The sequence below is a fragment of the Nelumbo lutea genome, chromosome 1, assembly GCF_056320005.1.
Source record: "Nelumbo lutea isolate HS-2025 chromosome 1, American lotus-T2T, whole genome shotgun sequence".
Taxonomy (NCBI): Eukaryota; Viridiplantae; Streptophyta; class Magnoliopsida; order Proteales; family Nelumbonaceae; genus Nelumbo; species Nelumbo lutea.
Genome location: NC_142684.1, coordinates 114,725,622 through 114,737,781, shown reverse-complemented (window position 1 = coordinate 114,737,781; position 12,160 = coordinate 114,725,622).

Below are 12,160 nucleotides of genomic sequence, written 5' to 3'. Positions count from 1 at the left end.
ATATATACTTTTATATCTCATATAAAATATATTTTGCAAAACAAATTTCAACGGTTGAAATCGGCTGCCGGCAGTCTTGGTTTCCAACAGTGAGAGTGCATCCCCGATCATTACCTTTGTCCGACAAAGGGGCTGATCCTGTCACTATGATCACCCACTCAGATGAATTCTCGGATTGTCCCAACATACCCAGGTTTTGACCCCTGCTAAGGATCTCATTGATTGGTACATCAAAGACACCCCGATCCGACACCTAGTGCAGTATCATAATCGAGTCTAGGGATTGGGTGAAACTTTCCAGTTTTGCCCATCAATCTCCAAGGTCCAGGGCAATACTGGAAATCTGGTCCAGTTCAAAGATTCAATTAATCCCACACTGTATGTGCCTAGGGTCTCACCCCGGTAGCTGACATAAGCCACCCCAACCGACTTGGTGGCACCACAGTGTCAGCCTTGTCAGGATAGGTCTCCCCAGACCGACCCACTGGCTGTGAACATTCAAAACTAACACGAGTCTCAATAAGTGTCCAGTTTAAGGGTAATACACAGAAACATACCAAGGGAACATGAATCAAATATGTACTTTTAATCATTTACAATAAACTCATAAAGTACATCAATTTTAATTGGAGCTAAGGGCATACAAAACTGTCTAACAAAGTCACCTGTTTATAATCAGTAGTAGGCATGACCAAGGTGAGGTTCAATCTTAGATTTACACTTCGACTCCTCCAAGATTTATTAACTGGACTAACCAACACCTCCAAGGGTAATAGACCTGAAGGCCCTGTAACATCTCTTACATCTTTAATCATCTTTGTTTCCTATGCCTGTTTGTGTCTTTGGATGTGTTGTCTCCAACGTTTTCGAACTGCCGTTGACTCGGATGGTCGGACCATTTGCCCGGGACCATCCAGGAAACCGGGTTTGTTGTACCCCAAACCTGGAATCTGGTAAAAAATGTTGAAAAAGTCAACAAACCGTTGACCCGTTCAATGGTTTTTGACCGTTGACCCAGAAACTGGTGGCCAGAATGGTTCCGTTTCTGGGTCATTTTTCAAAACGTTGGTTGGCTCTGTCTATTGTTTGTGTTCAGACCATACAAACTAGATTACCCAAATGCTTTCCAGTGGACACTTTACTCAAAGATGGTTTGAACCTCTTGATTCCCCCTTATTCCTTGAATATTCCTTATAGGCCTTCTATATCTCTCATTATGGATTGAAGATGCCATTTTTATGCACCTTCCTCTTAATTTGACCTAAACAGGAAATGAGGTGAATGCATTTAAGCTTAAGAACAATTTAGTGGCCAAAGGAATTACTTCACACTTGGTTTGGGAGGTTTAGAAAAGTCATTAAAAACATAGGATTTACTTGCAAAATATTTTGCCAATGCAATAGGCATTTTCATCACTGAAAATAATCAAAAGGAGATTCAAAAGCTAAAGTATTTCCTTGCAAAAGATTTTGAGATAAGGATCTCAGACCACTTGGGTACTACCTCAAAGTATCCAAGAAGAGGATATTTGTTTCTCAACTAAAATGTGGTGCACTTGCCAAAAGAAACCAAGAAGTTGGGTGCTAAGTATGCTGATATTCGTATAGATCCAAATTACAAACTCAATAAGATAGGAGAATTGAGGATTGAAGAAAAGAAAAACATAAAGAATAGTAACCTATTCAGACGGTCAATAGAGAAAATAATGCATGAGGAACTTGATTTTCAGAATGTTGCGGCCCTTCACTAGCAACTTGGTTTGCAGATTGTTGCAAGGATTATTTAATTGTTATTTTACAGTTGTTGTTAGTGTGCTGTCAGCCTAAGATGTTGTCAGTCAGTTAGTTTCTTTCTTTTTTATTATTTTGTTACTAGGGAGTGCCACCAGGGGCATACTTGTAATCTCCCATTCCTTTATATTAAGTTAATATAAGTAACTAAACTAGCAGCAACCAGAATAGTTTTTTGTTCGTGTCTCTCAATCATATCTTCCTCTTCTCTTCTCTTTCTCTCTCATCTCTCTCTCTCCATGAATGATTACATGGTATCAGAGCAAGGTTCTGGGCCATAAAAAACCTGTTTCTCCCATCTGAACCTGCTTCATCCTCTTTCTTCTTTGATTTCTTGGACGTGGAAGACAGAGAAACCCTAGCAGGCCACTTGTGGCTCTTCCTTTGGGTTCTTCCTTGGTCGTAGCATCAAGGAGACCCTAGCAGAAGAAGGGCGATGCAGTAAAGACTCCTTTCCTTATCTGTTCGATGCTGTGAGTTTAATTTCTGGGTTGGCACCTTCGTACAGGTGCTGGACAGGGTATGCGTTCTTGTGTTTTTCTATGACCAATGGTGTGAAGGCCTTACTTTTTTGGTTTTATACCTTCGTTTAGATGCTGGACTGTTAGATTGCATGTGCTGTAGTCGAACTGCTAGTATACTATTCTAACGGCTGGTGCTGGACTGATTACTGGCTGTTTTAATGGCTGAACCATCATTGAGTTGATTTTAGCAGTTCTTTATTTTTCTACATTCTAGAAGTAGATTTCTTGGGGGTTGGTATTCTGATTGTTGCTGTTGTGTAGCTGTGTGGGATTTGGTCTAATTCAGCACTACTCTATGGCAAACTATGATTCAACTTCATTGGGGGTTACACCAACCCACAACACAGCTGGTATGGGAAGTGAAAACATGATGTTTCCCATGCCCATTACCCCTCTAAATGGTATAAACTACCTGGAGTGGGCTAAAAGTGTAAAACTTTATGTTATAGCAAGGGGAAAAGCTGGTTACATAAATGGAAGGGTGAAAGAACCCAAGAGTGAGACAGCTGAACATGATAGGTGGGACCAAAAAACAGTATGGTGATGTCTTGGCTCCTTACAGCCATGGAACCTGATGTGAAGAAGAACTTTATGTGGGCAGACACCGTTAATGAGATTTGGAAACATGCTAAAACCACCTATTCTGAGCAAAGGCATTATGCCAAGGTTTACCAGTTGCAAGCTGAATCTTTAACCTATAAACAGGGAAATTGTAGTTTGTCTACCTATTATTCAGCCCTTACTTCCATATGGAAAGAATTGAATCATTATCAGGCTATAGAGTGAAAACATGATGATGATGCTAAGACCTACAGGAAGCTGGTTTCTCAGCAGCGTGTGTTTGCGTTCTTGTTGGAACTGAACCCTATCTATGAACCCTTGAGAGTTCAGATCTTAGGAAGTAAAGAGTTGTTGTCGGTTCATGAGGTATATTCCCTTGTTCAATCTGAAGAAAGTAGGTGGAGTGTGATGGTTACAACCGAGGGGGAGCAACAAGTTGCATTGGCTGCAATGAGTAATAACAACATGGGGAAGAAAAGTGACACCAAGAAGGCTGATGATAAAGACAAGTTGTTTTGTACCCACTGTCGGCGCTCACGACATACACGTGACACATGTTGGACATTCACGGGAAACCCAAGTGGGCAGTGAAGAACCAAGAACAGGGTAAAGGGCAAGGTCAGAAGAAGATGAACACAGCACATAATGCAACACATGTGGCAACCCAAGATACTCAGGTTGCTGGTACTACCCGGAACCACCAAACTAATTCTGACCCCAAGGAAGATATCATGAATTCCTTCAGAGACCACTTGGAGTCGTATGGTAGGACTTTGCAATAGATGGATAGTTCAATCACTGGTACTCCTTCTTCATTTGCATCTACATCAGGTAATGCGGCTTCTACATTCCACATCACTACTACCACTGGTTCCCCTTGGATCATTGACTCAGGGGCCTCTAACCACATGACCGGTAAGCCGAACTTGTTTCAGGCTTATAGCCTTTTGTCAGGAAGGGATAAAGTGAGGCTTGCAGATGGATTATTCTCCTCCATTGCAGGCCAAGGATCAATATCTCTTCTCCATGGCCTTAACATGAATTGTGTATTGCATGTCCCTCAACTTCCTATAAATTTTCTTTCAATCAGTAGTATCACAAACTCTTTAAACTGTAGTGTAACATTTTTTCTTGGTTCATGTGTTTTTCAGGATCTAACTTCTGGGAAGACGATTGGTAGAGGCGAACCAGTGGATGGTCTCTACATTCTCGACAACAAAGCTGGTCTCTCAGTGTCATCCTCAGATTCATATAGTCAATCAAATAAGAGTCAATTTTTTTTGTTGCATAGTTGGTTAAATCATGTTTCTTTTGAAATAGTAAAGTCTTTGTTTCTGGTTTTATTTAAGTCATGCTCAGTATTAAATGTGTCAGTTGAGCAAACAATGTAGAACAACTTTTCACTCAAATAATAAAAGATCAAGTGTTCATTTTCATGTTGTGTATTCTGATGTATGGGGGCCTATTACTATAATCTTTGAGGGCGGATATAAGTACTTTATCACATTGATTGATAACTTCTCTTGCTGTACATGAGTATTCCCTATGCATAGTTGAGATGAAGTTCCAAAGATTGTGAAAGACTTCTAGAGGATGGTATTTACGCAATTCCATGTTGAAATACAGATCTTCCAATCGACAATGCAAAAGAATATTTTCATGGTGAGCTCAATGAGTTCTTTGCCTCCCACGAATTTATTTATAGGAGCTCAATGAGTTCTTTGCCTTTTGGGTAAAGAAAGTTACTTTGTGAAAGCCATGACCAGTGAGGAGGATCCCATGACTTATACGAAAGCTATGTTGGACATAGATCCCTTGAAGTGGGTAGATGTCATGAGAGCTGAGATAGACTCAATGGAGATCAATGGAGTATGGACTCTAGTAGATCCGCCCCCTGGGGTAAAAACAATTGATTGTAAATAGATCTATAAGAAGAAGAAGGGCCCCGATGGTAAGGTTGACACCTACAAGTTTTGTCTTGTGGCGAAAGGGTACACTAGAGAGAGGGAATCAATTATGAGGAAGCATTTTTGAAAGAATGGTAGGATCCATCTAATGGACGCCATGAAGGGTGCGAAATGGGTGGGCGAATTTCAAAAATTTTCCTACCTCTGGGAATCATATTCCCTAAATTTAGAATACAATATTCAAGGATTCTACTTGAACCATAATCGAACCAGATCTGAACCAAGAGAAAAAGGGGGGATTATACCTAATCTAGAGAAACAGTATCTCCCAAAGTTGGTGTTCACGCCCAAAGAAGACACCAAGATCCGCTCCTGTTGAAGATGACACAGCTGTGGATGGAACAGAACCAACAGGGTGCGTCCTACACACTGGATCCTTCGCAAGAACCCACTGGAAACTCTGAACACCGAATCCTTTTCAATCTTTTCTGCAAGATTGATGTCAAGAACTGATTTCTTGACTTCTTTCTTTTGCAAAGATCGAATCTTCCAAGAGGGGTTGGCAGTGGTTGGAGGAGAACTACTAGGACGAAGATGGCTGAACAACTCTTCTTCTCTCTGGAGTTTTGTGAGATCTGATCTCTGTACCCAGAAGGCTTTCTTCCCTTACTGAAAAAAACTTGGTTTGAAATCTGATATTTTCGAATTAGTTTTCTCCTCCTTTCTTCTTGATTAAGAAAACCTCCCAATTAGAAGTTATCCCAATCCAAATCAATATTTGGATAGTGGATTATCTTAATCTTATCTACAGATTAAGTTAGTTTACTCCTGATCTTATCAGGAGGTTACTAGATTCAAATCTGGTTTGAATTTGATCTCCCAGAGTGGATAAGGTCAAAAGCCCAATCCTTTTAATAACATTAATCTCAGATTCGCCCCATAGATGGGTGTGAAGGGATAGGTTATCCATCACATGGACGCCCAAAGATTGAAGAATAAGGGGGCAAATTTCAAAAATCTCTCTTCTTTCAACTGGGAATCGAATTCCCTATTTAGAAAATCATATTTTCAAGGATCATTCTTGAATCATAAACTGAACCAGATCTGAATCAAAAGGAGTAGGGAGAGATAATACCTGATACGGAGAAACAGTATCTCCCAATGGAGGTTTTCACACCCAAAGAAGGATCCAAAATCTGCTCCCACTGAACATGACGCAGTGCAGGGTGGAGCAGAATCAACAGTGTTCTTCCAAAAGAACTTGACCCTTCGCAAGAATCAACTGGATGGCCTGTGAATACAACTCCAACCAATATTTTCTCCAAAAGATTGGTATCAAGATCAAATCTTGATTTCTCCCAAGAATTGGAGATCGAACTACTGGAGGTGGTGGCTACAGGAAGGAGGCGATAAGAGAGTATTTGCAGGGTGCAGAATTCTCTCTTCTACTAATCTTAGCTCTGAAGACATGTATCTAAGGATTGCATTGCATAAAAGCTGCCGCCCCCTCCTCCTTTTATAATCTCAAAGGGATTAGTCCTAATCCCATTAGGAGTTGCTAACCCAAATCATATTTGGATTAGAAGTCCCCTTAAGTGATAAGGGATAACCCTTATCTTATCTACAGATTAGATCAGCCATTTCCTAATCTAATTAGGAGGCTTCTAGATCTAAATCTTATTTAGATCTTGGACTCTCTAAGTGGATAGGGTCTGGGCCCAATCCTATCAGCTGATCCATCTTAGAATTCGCCCCTTAAGTGACTAATCAAATTAACCCAATTCAAAATGGGCTTAAGGCCCATTTAAGGTTATGTATTCATTTAGCATTCAAAACTGTTGCCCAGTTGGGTTTTTTTGTATGGCGTGGGACCCTAACATTGATCTACACATCAGCCACATGGGTTCGGCTCAGCCTTTGTTACAAGGCCTAGCCGAATACACTGTTATGGACAGTGCACCCCCTAATCATGGTCTCTATGGGCCCAACACTTACCCTAAGTGGTCCCTGAACCAAACCACCTTGTAACACTCAGGGACTGCGGGTAGATGCAAGATTATCCCATCAGGTATTATCCTCAATGGTCTTACACTTAACCTCTCAGCCCATGATGATCATACACTGCCCAACAAGAGAGGACCTCTCCCTCGGCTACAAGGAACAGTGTTGCACTCTTTGCTTATATGGATCCCGAGAATTAAAACCTTTTGCAAATCATTTCGAAACCATAATATATATACTTTTATATCTCATATAAAATATATTTTTGCAAAACAAATCTCAATGATTGAAATCGGCTGCCGGTAGTCTTGGTTTCCATTAGTGAGAGTGCATCCCCGATCATTACCTTTGTCCGACAAAGGGGCTGATCCTGTCACTATGATCACTCACTCAGATGAATTCTCAGGCTATCCCAACATACCCAGGTTTTGACCCCCGATAAGGATCTCATTGATTGGTACATCAAAGACAGCCCAATCCGACACCTAGTGCAGTATCATAATCGAGTCTAGGGGTCGGGTGTAACTTTCCAGTTTTGCCCATCAATCTCCAAGGTTCAGGGCAATACTGGAAATCTGGTCCAGTTCAAAGATTCAATTAATCCTACATTGTATGTGCCTAGGGTCTCACTCCGACAGTTGAGACAAGTCACCCCAACCGACTTGGTGGCACCACAGTGTCAACCTTATCAGGATAGGTCTCCCTAGACCGACCCACTGGCTGTGAACATTCAAAACTAACACGAGTCTCATTAAGTGTCCAGTTTAAGGGTATTACACAGAAACATACCAAAGGAACATGAATCAAATATGCACTTTTATTCATTTACAATAAACTCATAAAGTACATCATTTTGATTGAAGCTAAGGCATACAAAACTGTCTAACAGCTCCCACTTGCACTTAGGTTCAATTAGGTACTAGTTAGAGTCTCATGCTTTCCACGTGTTTCTCAAACACTTTCTGTGATTGTGGTTTTGTCAATGGGTCTGCTACATTTTCTGCTGACGCTACCTTCTAAATCAGGACGTCCCCTCTACCAACAATCTCCCTTAGTACATAGTACTTCCTCTCGATGTGTTTCGACTTCGAGTGGGCTCGTGGCTCCTTAGCTTGAGTAATCGCTCCATTGTTGTCACACAACAATGGGATGGGTGATGTGCTGGACGGAACTACTCCCAACTCGTGAATGAACTTCTTCATCAACATGGCTTTTTTGGCAGCCTCACTTGCGGCAATGTACTCAGCCTCGGTCGTGAAGTTTGCAGTTGACCCATGTTTACTGCTTTTCTAGCAAACAGCACATGATCCTATCGTGAAAACATACCCAGATGTAGACTTTCTATCATCTGGATCCGACTGAAAATCGACATCTGTATACCCTTGGATCTATAGTGAGTTACCATGGAATACTAGACAAAACTCTTTTGTCCTTCGAAGGTACTTAAGTATGTTTTTCACAGAAGTCCAGTGCTCCTACCTTGGGTTGGGCTGAAATCTGCTTACTACACTCACTGCCTGAGTAATGTCAGGACGAGTGCACAGCATGACATACATGATGCTTCCTACGGCAGAGACATAGGGAACGTCTTTCATGCCATCAATCTCCTCAGAAGTCTTGGGATACATCTTCTTGGAGAGTGACTCCGTGCCTGAAAGCAACATTTCCTTTCTTTGAGTTTTCCATGTTGTATCTTTTGACTATTTTGTCAATGTAGGCAGATTGGGATAATCCTATTATCCGTTTCGATCTATCTCTATAGAGTCAAAGACCCAGTATATAGGAGGTTTCTCCAAGATCTTTCATGGAGAATTGCTGTGAAAGCCATACTTTTACCGTAGTCAATATTCCTACATCATTCCCAATAAGTAGAATGTCATCTACATACAGAACCAAGAAGGTAACCTTATCTCCACTGTACTTCCTGTAAACACAGGGTTCATCTGGATTCTACTCGAAGTCAAACGATTTGATAGGCATCCGATACTTTGTCTTTCTTCTGCTTCTTACCCTTAGTGTCTTTCTTCTGAGTCTTCTTTGCCTTTCTTTTTCTCTTGTCTGTTTTGCTAGCTTCAACAAGCATAGCTACAGGCTCATTCTTTCTAATAAGTTCTTCGGCTCTTTGCAACATGTTCATGAGCTCTTGCAAGCTGACATTCAACTCGTCTATGTTATAGTTCATGATGAACGGATTGAAAGAATGAGGCAAAGAATTAAGGATAGCATCTATCTAGGTCACAAGGTCCAACCCAGATCCAAGAGCCTCCAATTCGTTGATGTATCCCATCATCCGAAAACAATGGTCGTGAACTTGTTGACCCTTGGTCATTTGTGCGGTCATGAACTATTTCAAGACCTTTTGTTGAGTAGAACAATTATGCTCTTCATACATCGTCCAAAGACTATCCAATATGTCATTGGCAAGTTCGATCTGATCGAACTGTTTCTGTATTGGGTTGTCCAAAGAGGCAATGATGTAACACCGGGCAAGGGAGTTTTTCTCCTCCCATTCCTGATAGTCTCTCATTCGGGTCTCAGAAGCCTTATCGCCCGGACGCTCCAGGGCAGAACTCTTTGCCACTTTGTCCAGCTTTTCAGAAGCTAGGACCATCATAAGGTTCCTGTACCAGTCGGTGTAGTTTGGGCCTTTAAACTTGTTGTTGTCAAGAAGCTTTGCAAAAGATCCGTTTTCCATTTTCTGATAAAAGAGCAAACATCAGTCTACAACCTAATTTGATTCATGTTCATTACATAGATATGAATTTTAATCTACGTTCCATTTCCATTTATTCATATCTGAGATTTCTCTCATTTCTCAGTGACGGAGACTACGGGTTGTCTCTGGAAATGTGAAAAATTACATAGGGTGCATGGAACCAACTGTTTCATCTGCATAACCCCACCACCTTTCTGTGAAGGATCATATCCACTCATCATATGAGTTTTCCCTTTGGCCTCTATTAGACAAGGTTTAGAGCCGTTTTCAAGTAAACTTTTCTGTCCAGTGAGTACTTACCCATCATATTCGTGAACGCCAAGGTACCGTGAGAGAGTTCCCATTTTCTGGTGAAGCCCCTCCCACTTAGACAAGCCCAACAGCAAATGGATAGTCCATTTTCTGGTGCATTTCCTCATTACTGAAGGACTCATCCTCATGCTAATGATGGAAGGCCTTTAGAGAGTTCATCATATGAATCTCCTTATCACATGCACTCATATTAGCTGGAGGAAACAGTTATTATGCCCTAGTTTGATTTAGGTCAAACCAAAGTGGCTCCCACTGACTTTCATAAAGTCATATTTCAGTGGGCCTTAAATCGGCTAGGGTTCCGCACGTAACCTCTTGATGAGGTGTGGGGCCCACCACTAAGGGAGGTCATCCAATGATCAAAAGGGACACCATGGCAATGATGTGCATTCATCCATGGTGTACGTAAGAGCCACTATCGAATGAGCATGGGCCAAACACTTATGGCCCATGTACGCATCACATCACACATACATTTCATGCAAGGATAAATTGATCAAATCAATTAATTATCTGTAAGGCCCATTGGAAGCCCGATTTAAATCCATAATATTAACCATTAATATTATCTAGGTATATGGGCTGAATTAGGGTTACCCAGTTCGACCTATATAACTTTATCCTTTGAAGTGGGCTTTTAGCAGTTTTAACTATTTAAAACTGGGCCTTTACAGGTTGGGCCGAATTAACCATTTAATTAAATATCAATCCTCAGGCCCATTAGTGGGAAAATTAGGGCTGACTTTCAGCCTTGATTAAACCCAAGATTTGGTCCAAACAGTTTTAACCAATCATGGTTCAAATGGGTCCAGGGTTTGATCTTTAATTAAATCTTTAATTCAAGAAAATAATCTGAAATTAAATAACTGATAAAAGAAAATCAAGAATTAGTTAATCAGGGCTGTTTGCACAATCCATCATGCAAAACAGAGGTTAGATCATAATCTGCAGTTTCATAAACTGCAAATCGCAGATAGAGAATGTCCCATTTGCGAAATCTCCTTCTCTGCGAATTCTCCCTTTCTGCGCTGTCATCTTCGATCCAAAATAAAAATAAATAGAAATCCTATTTCTATTAATAATTACATCAGATCGAATGCCTATACATTGAATCTAAAAAAAAAATTATTTACAGACCAAATGTAATAAATCAAGAAACTGCAAATCCTGCAGTTCTCCCTACGCAAACCAAGAATTCGATCTCCTCTTGTACGAGCAACCCATAAATCAATAAAATCATAAAGAACTATTCTAAACAATAATAAGATTTATATAAAATTAATTTCAGATTATTTGCCCATCAATTTTGGGAACAAACTTCCCAAAACCCATATCTACGCAAATTGGGTAGAACGCCTTCTCCCTATTTGTGCAGGTTCAGATCTGAAACAGAATGGTTCAAGATTTGATCCATGGCTCTGATACCACTGAAGGGATAGGTTATCCATCGCATGGACGCCCAAAGATTACAGAATAAGGGGGCGAATTTCAAAAAATTTTCTCTCCCTTTAACTGAGAATCGAATTCCCTATTTAGAAAATCATATTTTCAAGGATCATTCTTGAATCATAAACTGAACCAGATCTGAAACAAAAGGAGTAGGGAGAGATAATACCTGATACGGAGAAGAATATCTCCCAATGGAGGTGTCACTATGATCACACACTCGGATGAATTCTCAGACTGTCCCAACATACCCAAGTTTTGACCCCCGCTAAGGATCTCACTGATTGGTACATCAAAGACAGCCCAATCCGACACCTAGTGCAATATCATAATCGAGTCTAGGGGTCGGGTGTAACTTTCCAATTTTGCCTATCAATTTCCAAGGTCCAGGGCAATACTGAAAATCTAGTCAAGTTCAAAGATTCAATTAATCCTACACTATATGTGCCTAGGGTCTCACCCCGGCAGTTGACATAAGCCACCCCAACCGACTTGGTGGCACCACAGTGTCAGCCTTGTCAGGATAGGTCTCCCCAGACCGACCCACTGGCTGTGAACATTCTAAACTAACACGAGTCTCATTAAGTGTCTAGTTTAAGGGTATTACACAGAAACATACCAAGGGAACATGAATCAAGTATGCACTTTTGTTCATTTACAATAAACTCATAAAGTACATCATTTTGATTGAAGCTAAGGGCATACAAAACTGTCTAACAGGGTGATCATATCAACCCAGCTCGTAATGGGCTTTTGGCCCATTAAGTGTTCAGTGTTTAACTAGTTTTCAGTCTGCTGCCCAGTTGGGCTTCTTTGTATGGCGTGGGACCCAAGCATTAATCTACACACCAGCCACATGAGTTAGGCCCAGCCTTTATTACAAGGCCCAGCCGAATTCACTGA